Source organism: Gorilla gorilla, chromosome X (assembly GCF_029281585.2).
Source record: "Gorilla gorilla gorilla isolate KB3781 chromosome X, NHGRI_mGorGor1-v2.1_pri, whole genome shotgun sequence".
NCBI lineage: Eukaryota > Metazoa > Chordata > Mammalia > Primates > Hominidae > Gorilla > Gorilla gorilla.
This window is the reverse complement of record NC_073247.2, coordinates 85,849,350-85,861,071: the sequence shown is the minus strand read 5'-3', so window position 1 is coordinate 85,861,071 and position 11,722 is coordinate 85,849,350. Positions and strand designations below refer to the sequence as shown.

At 45.7% G+C, this 11,722-nt stretch overlaps 1 pseudogene; it reads right to left on the bottom strand.

Annotated features, from left to right (window-relative positions):
- Nucleotides 1-354: 354 nt before the first annotated feature.
- Nucleotides 355-11,366, bottom strand: LOC101138730 (ATP-dependent RNA helicase DDX3Y-like; annotated as a pseudogene).
- Between the last annotated feature and the right edge of the window lie 356 nt (nt 11,367-11,722).

The window sequence follows — 11,722 nt, the reverse complement described above, 5'->3', positions numbered from 1 at the left end:
CCCAAGGACCCCTTTTCTTATCTGCTTAAAATAATTTCTTAATAACTCTTTTTTTTTTTTTTTTTTTTTTGAGACGGAGTCTTGTTCTGTCACCCAGGCTGGAGTGCAGTGGCGCGATCTCGGCTCACTGCAACCTCCGCCTCCTGGGTTCACGTGATTCTCCTGCCTCAGCCTCCCAAATAGCTGGGATTACAGGTGCACAACACCACGCCTGGCTAATTTTTTGTGTATTTTTAGTAGAGATGGGGTTTCACTATGTTGGCCAGACTGGTCTCGAACTCCTGACCTCATGATCCGCCTGCCTCAGCCTCCCAAAGTGCTGGGATTACAGGCGTGAGCCACCGCGCCCAGCTCTTAATAACTCTTATAACAAGAATTATAATTTCCTCCACATCCATCCCTGTTGTAGAAGCCTCCATAGCTACCTCCACCACATCTGCTGCTGCTGCCATGACCACCTCCACCACTGCAGCTGCTGCTTGTATGACTACTACTGAAGCCAGAACTGCTGGAACCACTACTTTGTCAATAGTCTCTGGCACCAAATCCTCCACTGAATCTTTTAGATCATGCATGAATACCACCCTTGTAGTGGTGTTTATAAGCTTTATTTTCCAACAAAGCAGGCACTTCTTGTTTAGCTTCTATAAGAATATCCAACAAATCCTTTGTAATATTCATATTTCTTAAAGAATGAGGTGGCAAGGCCTTGGATTCCCACACATCCTGTACAGCCAATACAAGGCACATATTCTTCAATATCACTTGGCAAATCAAAATTGAAGCATGTTTCACATTTGAAATGTCTAGTCTTCATGCTGCCACAGCTGTAGCCACTAGAATTGGGATTTTCCCCAAGCAAAACTGATGAAGGGCCTCCTTCTCCATCTCTCTGTGATTGGTCTCCATGAATACTAGTACAAGGATATACTTCATGGTATAAGAAATTCTCCAGAGAATCTGCTCCCTTTTTGGTCTCCACAAACACTAAAGTCAGTGAATCCTTCCCTGGTGCATTTAAGAGATCAAGCAGAAATGACCGTTTATCTGGCTCTTCCACCCAAACTACTTCCTGTGTGATAGTCTCAGAGGTAGAGCCTACTCTGCCTACAGCCAAAAAGATATATTCATCCAAAAAGTCACGAGCAAGCATCTGTATTTCGTTAGGAAAAGTAGCACTAAACATCATGATGTGATGAATGCCCTTCAGTGGTATAGTATCTTGTTCAAGTATAAGATGTATCTGAGGTCCAAATCCCATATCTAGCATCCTATCAGCTTCATCCAACACTAAGTATTTGCAGAAGTCTAATCCAATCTTTCCTCTTTCCATCAAATCCACTAGACATCCTGGTGTGGCTACTAACAAGTGGCATCCATGTTCTAAGACCTGAATTTTCTGACCAATATCAGCATCACCATAAACTACACAAGGATGAACTCTAGGCTGGTATGAAAATTTTCTGACTTCCTCATATCTGTACAGCCAATTCTCTTGTTGGGGCTAAAACCCAGGAGATTGAGTATTGTTCATGGCATCCATACCTTCCATTTTCCTTCACAGCCTTCAAAGCTTTTCCTGGACCATCTATATATATCTGACTCAGTACGGGTAAAAGAAATGCTGCAGTTTTCCCAGACCCTGCTTGGGCACAAGACATTAAGTCTCTTTTTTTCCCCTAATAATAGGAATGGCATGTTTTGCAGTGGAGTAGGATGAGTATAGTAAGTAAGCTCTGTAAGGTCCTCTGAGCTGGCCGCACCATGGTCAAGCCATCGTGACATTCCCCCGCCCTTGTGATAATGTACTTTGTGATATTCCCCATCCTTGTGAAGGTAGTTTGTAACATTCCTCCCCGCCCTTGTGACAATACACCCTCCCCGCCCTTGTTAATGTATTTGTAACATCCATCCCCTGCCTGCAAAAAATTGCTTCTGACTCCACTGCCTATCCCAAACCTATAAGAATAAATGATAATCCCACCACCCTTTGCTGACTCCTTTCTTGGATTCAGCCCACTTGCACCCAAGTGAATAAACAGCCTTGTTGCTCACACTAAGCCTGCTCAGGTGGTCTCTTATACGGACACACATAGTATTTGGTGCCGAAGACCCGGGACAGGGGAACTCCTTCAGGAGACTGGTCCCCTGTCCTCATGCTACCTCTGTAAGGAGATCCACCTACGACCTCAGGTCATCAGACCAGCCAGCCCAAGGACCATTTCACCAATTTCAAATCGGTAAGCAGTTATTTGCACTCGGGTAAGCGGTGTTTTCGCTCTCTACCTAACCTCTATTGCCTCCCTTCAATCTCTCTCCTTTCAATTTCAGTTTCTCTCCCTTCCTGGTAGAGACAAAAAGGAGACACACTTTATCTGTGCATTCAAAAACTCCGATGTTGGTCACGGACTTGGGAAGACAGTCTTCCCTTGGTGTCTGATCACCGTGGGGATACCTGTCTTGATCATTCACCCACATTCTCTTGGTGGCAGGTCAATTGTGGGGATGCCTGCTTTGGCTGCTCACCCACATTACAGCCCAGGACTCAGTCAGGGACGCCTACTGGAAGCCTGTAGCTGCCACCTCCATTTCTCCGTGTCTCTACCTTCCTCTTTAAAGTTACCTTATCCACTATGGGCAACCTTCTGCCATCCATTCCTCCCTCTTCCCCCTTAGCCTGTGTTCTTAAAAACCTAAAACCCCTTCGACTAACACCTGACCTAAAACCTAAACATCTTATTTTCTTCTGTAATACTGCTTGGCCCCAGTACAAACTCGACAATAGTTCCAAGTGGCCAGAGAATGGCACTTTTGATTTGTCTATCCTACAAGACCTACATAATTTTTGTCGAAAAATGGGCAAATGGTCCGAGTTGCCTTATATCCAGGCATTTTTTTACAATTCATTCCCTCCCTAGTCTCTGCTCCCAATGCCACTTGTCCTAGATTTTCCTTCTTTCTCTCCCATCCACTCCTCTTGTCTCCACCCCAAACTCAGAGTCCTCTGAATCCTCCTTTTCCACTGACCCCTCTTATCTCTCTTCTCCCCCGGCTGCTCCTTGCCAGGCTGAATCAGGTCCCAATTCTTCCATAGCCTCCGCTTCCCCACCCTATAACCCTTCTATTACCTTCCCTCCTCACACCTGGTCTGGCTTACAGTTTCGTTCCGTGACTAGCTCTCCCCCACCTGCCCAACAATTTCCTCTTAGAGAGGTGGCTGGAGCTGAAGGCATAGTCAGGGTACATGTGCCTTTTTCTCTATCAGACCTTTCCCAAATCAGTCAGCATTTTGGCTCTTTCTCATCGGACCCCAATAAATATATACAGGAATTCCAATATCTAACTCAGTCCTTCAGTTTAACCTGGAGTGACTTAAATGTCATCCTGACCTCTACCCTCTCCCCAGATAAATGAGAAAGAGTTTATTCTCTAGCCCAGTCCTATGCAGACACCTGCCGGCTTCATAAGCCAGGCCTCCAAGAGGGCACCAGGGCAGTTCCCCAAGAGGATCCCCATTGGCAATACCACACAGACTCCCCAGGTATAGCTAGGTGAGATTACATGGTCTCCTGCCTAGTCTAGGGGCTCAAAAAGGCAGCATACAAAGCTGTTAATTATGACAAGCTAAAGGAAACTACCCAACGTGAAGATGAAAACCCAGCCCAGTTCATGGCCCACTTAGCAGCTACCCTTAGATGCTTTACAGCCTTAGACCCAGAGGGGCCAGAAGGCCGCCTTATCCTTAACATGCATTTTATGACCCAATCCACTCCTGACATTAGAAAAAAACTCCAAAAGTTGGATTCCGACCCTCAAACCCCACAATAGGATTTAATCAACCTCACCTTCAAGGTGTTCAATAACAGAGAAGAAGCCGCCAAGTGGCAATGTATCTCTCAGTTATAGCTACTTGCCTCCACTGTAAGACAACCCACAACCACGTCTCCAGCATACAAAACCTTCAGAACATCCAAGCCACAGCTCCCAGCGGCTCCTTCAAAACCTCCCTGTGGACCTTGCTTCAAATGCCAAAAGCCTGGCCATTGGGCCTCGGAGTGCCAGCAGCCCAGGATTCCTCCTAAGTCGGGCCCTGTCTGTGCAGGCCCCCACTGGAAGTCAGACTGTCTGACTCACATCGCTGCCACTCCTAAAGCTCCTGGAGCTCAAACCCAACATTCCTTGGCCGACTCCTTCCCAGATCTCCTTGGCTTAGCAGCTGAAGGTCGACACTGCCTGATTGCCTCAGAAGCCCCCTGGACCATCACGGATGCCGAGCTTTGGGTAACTCTTACAGTGGATGGTAAGTCCATAACCTGTTTAATCGATACGGGGGCTACCCACTCCACATTACCTTCTTTCCAAGGGCCTGTTTCCCTTGCCCCCATAACTGTTGTGGGTATTGACGGCCAGGCTTCTAGACCCCTTAAAAGTCCCCATCTCTGGTGCCAACTTGGATAACATTCTTTTATGCACTCTTTTTTAGTTATCCCCACCTGCCCAGTTCCCTTATTAGGCTGAGACATTTTAACTAAATTATCTGCTTCCCTTGCTTCCCTGACTATTCCTGGACTACAGTCACACCTCATTGCTGCCCTTTTACCTGATTCAAGGCCTCCTTTGAATCCTCCTCTCATGTCTCCCTACCTTAATCCACAAGTATGGGATACCTCTACTCCCTCCTTGGTGACTGATCAGGTACCCCTTACCATCCCGTTAAAACCTAGTCACTCTTACCCCGCTCAATGCCAGTACCCCATCCCACAACAGGCTTTAAGAGGACTAAAGCCTGTTATCACTCACCTGTTACAGCATGGCTTTTTAGAGCCTACAAATTCTCCTTACAACTCCCCTATCCTACCAGTCCAGAAACTGGACAAATCTTACAGGTTGGTTCAAGATCTTCGCCTTATTACCCAAATTGTCTTACCTGTCCATACTGTGGTGCCAAACCCATATACTCTCCTATCCTCAATACCTCCCTCCACAACTCATTATTCCATCCTCGACCTCAAAGATGCTTTCTTCACTATTCCTTTGCACCCCTCATCCTAACCTTTTTTCGCTTTCACATGGACTGACCCTGACACCCACCAATCTCAGCAACTCACCTGGACTGTACTGCCACAAGGTTTCAGAGACAGCCCCCATTACTTTAGTCAAGCTCTTTCTCATGATCTACTTTCTTTCCATCCATCTGTTTCTCACCTTATTCAATATATGGACGACCTTCTCCTCTGCAGCCCCTCTTATTTATTTATTTTTTTGAGACGGAGTCTTGCTCTGTTGCCCAGGCTGGAGTGCAGTGGCAAGATCTCAGCTCACTGCAAGCTCCACCTCCCAGGTTCAGGCCATTCTCCTGCCTCAGCCTCCCGGGTAGCTGGGACTACAGGCACCCACCACCACGCCCGGCTACTTTTTTTGTATTTTTAGTAGAGACAGGGTTTCACCATGTTAGCCAGGATGGTCTCGATCTCCTGACCTTGTGATCTGCCTGTCTCGGCCTCCCAAAGTGCTGGGATTACAGGCATGAGCCACCACGCCTGGCCTGCAGCCCCTCTTATGAATCTTCCCAAAAAGATACCCTCCTGCTTCTTCAACATATATTCTCAAAGGGGTGTCATATATCCCCCTCTAAAGCCCAAATTTCTTCCCCATCCATTACCTATCTTGGCAGAGTCTTTCATCAAAGCACACGTACTCTCCCTGCTAACTGTGTACAGCTAATCTCCAAAAACTCCAACCCCTTCTACAAAGCAACAACTCCTTTCCTTCCTAGGCATGGTTGGATACTTTTGCCTTTGGATACCAGGTTTTGCCATCCTAACTAAACCACTATATAAACTCACAAAGGGAAACCTGACTGACCCCATAGACCTAAGTCCTTTCCCCACTCTTCTTTTCATTCCTTAAAGACAATCCTAGAAACAGTCCCCACATTAGCACTCCCTAACTTGTCCCAATCCTTCTTATTACATATAGCTGAAATACAAGGCTGTGCGTTCAGAGTTTTTACACAGGATCCAGGCCCATGACCTGTAGCCTTCCTGTCCAAACAACTTAACCTCACAGTTCTAGGCTGGCCCTCATGTCTACGTGCAGCAGCAGCTGCCGCTTCAATACTTCTGGAGGACCTCAAGCTCACAAACCATGCCCCACTTACTCTCTACAGCTCTCATAACTTTCAACATCTATTTTCCTACTCACACTTGGTGTATATACTTTCCACCCCCTAACTCCTCCAACTCTACTCACTATTCATCGAAACTCCCACAATTACCATTGTTCCTGGCACAGACTTCACCCCATCCTCTCACCTTATACCCAGCACCAAACCTGAACCTCATGATTGTATCTCCCTAATCCATGTGGCATCCTCCCTATTTCCCCATATTTCCCTCTTTCCTGTTCCTAATCCAGACCACACTTGGTTTATTGATGGTAGTTCTTCAAGGCCCAATCATCAGTCACCAGCAAGGGCAGGCTATGCTGTAGTGTCTTCCACATCTGTCATTGAAGCTACTGCCTTGCCCCCTTCCACTACCTCTCAACAAGCCAAACTCATTGCTTTAAACTGGGCCCACACCCTTGCAAAGGGACTATGTGTCAATATCTACACTGATTCCAAGTATGCCTTCCACATCCTACATCACCATGCTGTTATATGGGCAGAAAGAGGTTTTCTCACTACACAAGGGTCCTCCATCATCAACTGCCTTTATAAAAATCCTCCTTAAGGCTGCTTTACTGCCCAAAGAAGCTGAAGTCGTTCACTGCAAGGGGCATCAGAGGTCACCAGATCCCATTGCTTGAGGCAACACTTATGCTGATAATGCAGCAAAAGAAGCAGCTAGTATTCCCACATCTGTCCCTCACAGCCAGTTTTCTTCCTTCTCTTCTATCACTACCACCTATTCTCCCACTGAAACTATTACCTATTAATCCATTCCTACTCATGAAACTATTACCTATTAATCCATTCCTACTCAAGGCAAATGGTTCTTGGATCAAGGAAAATTCCTCCTTCCTGCTTCACAGGCTCATTCTATCTTATCATCCTTTCTGAACCTCTTTCATGTGGGTTACAAGCCAATGGCCCATCTCTTAGAACCTCTCATTTCTTTTCCATCATGGAAATCCATCCTCAAGGAAATTACTTCTCAGTGTTCCATCTGCTACTCTACCACCCCTCAGGGATATCTCAGGCCCCCTCCCTTTCCTACACATCAAGCTAGAGGATTTGCCCCAACCCAGGACTGGCAGACTGACTTTACCCATATGCCCCAAGTCAAAAACTAAGGTACCTTTTGGTCTGGGTAGATACATTCACTGGATGGGTAGAGGCCTTTTCCACAGGGTCTGAGAAGGCCACCACAGTCGTTTCTTCCCTTCTGTCAGACATAATTCCTCGGTTTGGCCTTCTGACCTCTATATAGTCTGATAATGGACCGGCCTTCATTAGGTCACATAAGCAGTCTCCCAGGCTCTCAGCATCCAGTGGAAACTTCATACCCCCTTACCATCCTTCATCTTTGGGAAAGGTAGAAAGAACTAATGGTCTTTTAAAAACACACCTCACCAAGCTCAGCCTCCAACTTAAAAAAGACTGGACAGCACTTTTACCATTTGCCCTCCTTAGAATTAGAGCCTATCCTCAAGAAGCTACAGGATATAGTCCATTTGAACTTTCATACGGATGTACTTTCTTGCTGGGCCCCAACCTCTTGACAGACACCAGCCCTCTAGGCGACTATCTTCTGGTCCTCCAGCAGGCTAGACAGGAAATTCACCAGGCTGCTAATCTTTTCTTGCCTACTCCAGATTCCCAGCAATATGAAGACACCCTAGCTGGATGATCAGTTCCTGTTAAGAATGTGACCCCTTAAACCTTGATGGACTGGACCCTGCTTAGTCATCTATAGTACCCCAACTGCTGTCTGCCTGCAGGACCCTCCGTATTGGGTTCACCATTCCAGAATAAAGCTGTGTCCGCCAGACAGCCAGCCTGATCTCTCCTCTTCCTCCTGGAAATCGCAAGTACTCTCCCCTGCTTCCCTTAAACTCACTTGCATTTCTGAAGAACAGTAATAACCCTTATGAGCCTAATATATCCCTTCATTCTATTAGGTCTATTCATCCTTACCCTACTTTTTGCAACAGGGCTTTACACAGTCACCCCCACTACTTGGACTGTGCCCCAAAAACTTGTCATCCCTACTATCTTCTGTCTAGTCATACTTCTATTCACCATTCTCAACTACTCATAAATGCCCTGCCCTTGTTTACACTGCCAGTTTACACTTTTCCTCCAAACTATCATAACTGATATCTCCTGGTTTTACCTCAAACCGCCACCCTTAACTCTCTCTGGGAGTGGATACAAGATCTTCAGTGGCAAGGTACACTCCAATTCCTCTATCCTGATAAAGTCCTTTTTTTTTTTTTTTACTTTTCTACTTACTCTTATCCTTGACCCCATTCTGCAGTCACTCTCTACCTCTCCCTAGTTACCTCCAGCATACTATCAATCTCACCCGCTCTCTCCTCACTGCCTCCAATCCTTCTCTAGCAAAGAATTGTTGGCTATGTGTTTCCCTTTCTTCCTGCTCTTACAAGTCCCCGCTCTACAGGCCGACTGGGCTACCTCTCCTGTCTCCCTGCACCTCCGAACCTCCTTTACCTCATCTTTACCCTCCTGAGGAACTTCTTTACTTTCTAGACAGATTTGGTGAGAACTCCCCAGACATTTCGCACCAACAAGCTGCCACACTTCTCCGCATCTACTTTTATGGTACCTTTCTCCTTATGTCAAATCCACCCTCCGCCCCCCGCCAAATTTGGACCCCTAACCACACAAACAACTATCCCTGTTGCTGCTCCTTTTTGCATCTCCTGACAACAGCCTACTGGAATCCCTTTAGGCAACCTTCCACCGTCCAAATGTTCCTTTACTCTTTATCTCCAGAACCCAGCCACACACATTACCAAACAGATGGGAGCATTCCAACTTTGCATTACTGATAAGCCCTCTATCATTATTGACAAACTAAAAAACATTGGCAGTCACTATTGTTTAGGAAGACACCTACCCTGCATCTCACTCCATCCTTGGCTACCCTCCGCTTGCTCATCTGACTCTCCTCCTGACCCCTCCTCTTGCTTGCTTATACCCAGCCCCATCAATAGCAGTGAAAGGTTACTCATAGACACTATGCTCTTTCTCATATACCATGAGAACCAAACCTCTCATCTACACAATTGCACCATCAATCCCCATTACAACCTCTAACAGCTGCTGTCCTTGCTGGATCTCTAGGATTTGGGGTGCAGGACTCCTCTTTCAGTACACCCTCTCACCTTTTCACTTTACATTTCCAGTTCTGCCTGACACAAGGTCTCTTCTTTTTATGTGGCTCTTCCACCTACATGTGCCTACCTGCCAGCTAGATGGGCACATGTACTCTAGTCTTCCTTACTCCCAAAATCCAGTTTGTAGATGGGAATGAACAACTGCCTGTCCCCCTCATGACACCAACATGACAAAAAAGAGTCATCTCACTAATCCCTTTGCTTGTGGGTCTAGGACTTTCTGCCTCCACTCTTGCACTTGGAACTGGAATAGCAGGCATCTCAACCTCTGTCACAGCATTCCGCAGCCTCTCTGATGACTTCTCTGCTAGCATTACAGATATATCACAAGCTTTATCTGTCCTCCAAGCCCAGGTTGACTCTTTAGCTGCAGTTGTCCTGCAGAACTGCCAAGGCCTCAATTTACTCACTGCTGAAAAAGGATGACTCTGTATATTTCTTAATGAAGAGTGTTGTTTTTACTTAAATCAATCTGGCCTGGCATATGGTAACATCAAAAAACTCAAAGACAGAGCTCAAAAACTCATTAATCAGGCAACTAATTATGCTGGACCCACCTGGTCACTCTCTAACTGGGTATCCTGGCTTCTTCCAATCGTTAGTCCTGTAATACCTATCTTCCTCCATCTCTTATTCGGGCCTTTTGTCTTCCAATTAATCTCTCAATTCCTACAAAACTGCATCCAGGCTATCACTAATCACTCTATATGACAAGTGCTGCTTTTAACAAGCCCACAATATCACCCCTTACCCCAAAATCTTACTTCAGTCTAATCTCTCCCACTTTAGGTTCCTGTGCCACCCCTAATCCCACTTGAAGCAGCCCTGAGAAACATCGCCCATCACCCCTCCATACCGGCCCCAAAATTTTCACCTCAAGTTTTCATTACTCTTTCTTGTTTTATTTCTTCATTATTAACATAAAAAGATGGGAATATAAGGTCCTCTGAGCTGGCCGCACCATGGTCAAGCCATCGTGACATTCCCCTGCCCTTGTGATAATGTACTTTGTGATATTCCCCATCCTTGTGAATGTACTTTGTAACATTCCTCCCCGCTCTTGTGACAGTACACCCTCCCCACCCTTGCAAATGTACTTTGTAACATTCCCCCCTGCCCCTGTGAATGTACTTTGTAACATCCATCCCCTGCCCACAAAAAATTGCTCCTGACTCCACTGCCTATTCCAAACCTACAAGAACCAATGATAATCCCACCACCCTTTGCTGACTCCTTTCTCAGATTCAGCCCACTTGCACCCAAGTGAATAAACAGCCTTGTTGCTCACACTAAGCCTGCTCAAGTGGTCTCTTATACGGACACGCGTAACAAGCTCAACGTTCCCCATGATAATTTCTCCCATGTCAACATTGCTGAAATTTTCAATATGTGGAGGACAGTTACTGCTGGTTGCCTCTATTGGTAGATAATCATATTTCTCAAAGTTAATCCCAGTGTTTTCTCCAGAAAAGAGTACCTGCTCCAAGCATTCACTTGGTGGAAGTGGTTTTGACCAATAATCTTTATCTGACTTGTCACACCAATGACTGTGTCCACTCCATTCAAATTTGCCAAAGCCAATTCTGTCACCATAGCTGCCAATACCATCATAGTCACTCCATCCAGGATCATCAAATCTTCCCCTTGATCCACTTCCACAATCACTGAAATAACCAGGCTTTCCTCTTGAATCTCGAGACCCAAAACTGCTATATGCATCCTTATTTTTGCTACAACTCCAATCTGAACTGTCTTTATCATGGAATCCTTTAGATCCTTCTCTGTTCCTTAAGTGAGGGGGTATATAGCACTCTTGGCTTGCTGTACTTCCTCCTCCACTCTGTTTATCAGAGGAGTTCAAGTCCAGATGAGCAAACTGCTCCTCCAGGTCGAGGGCATTTTCTACCACCACATGACTCATCCCTGAAGAGAAGTGGAAAATCAAGGTCGTCCACCATAAGTATGAGACCAAATATCCTAGTTTGTTCATTTTTAAAAATTATTTCTTTATTTCCCCCCACCCCCACCCCACTGGGTTAGCTCAAATGGCCAGTCTTCAAGCTCTGAAATTCTTTCTTCTGCTTGGTCTAGTCTAGTCTAATGATAAATCTTTCAATTGCATTTTGATATTCTTTAAGTAAGTTTTTCAATTCCAGAAGCTCTGATTGATTTCTTTTTAAGGTGCTTATCTCTTCCTTCTTTTCCTGGATCGTGTTAGTAGTTTCTTTTTGTTGATTTTCAATCTCTTCTTGAACATCTTTGAGTTTTCTTGCAATCCATGGTTTGAATTCTTTAGCTGACATTTCTGAGTTTCCATTTTGGTTGGGGGCCATTCTTGGAGAGCTAGTGTGATCTT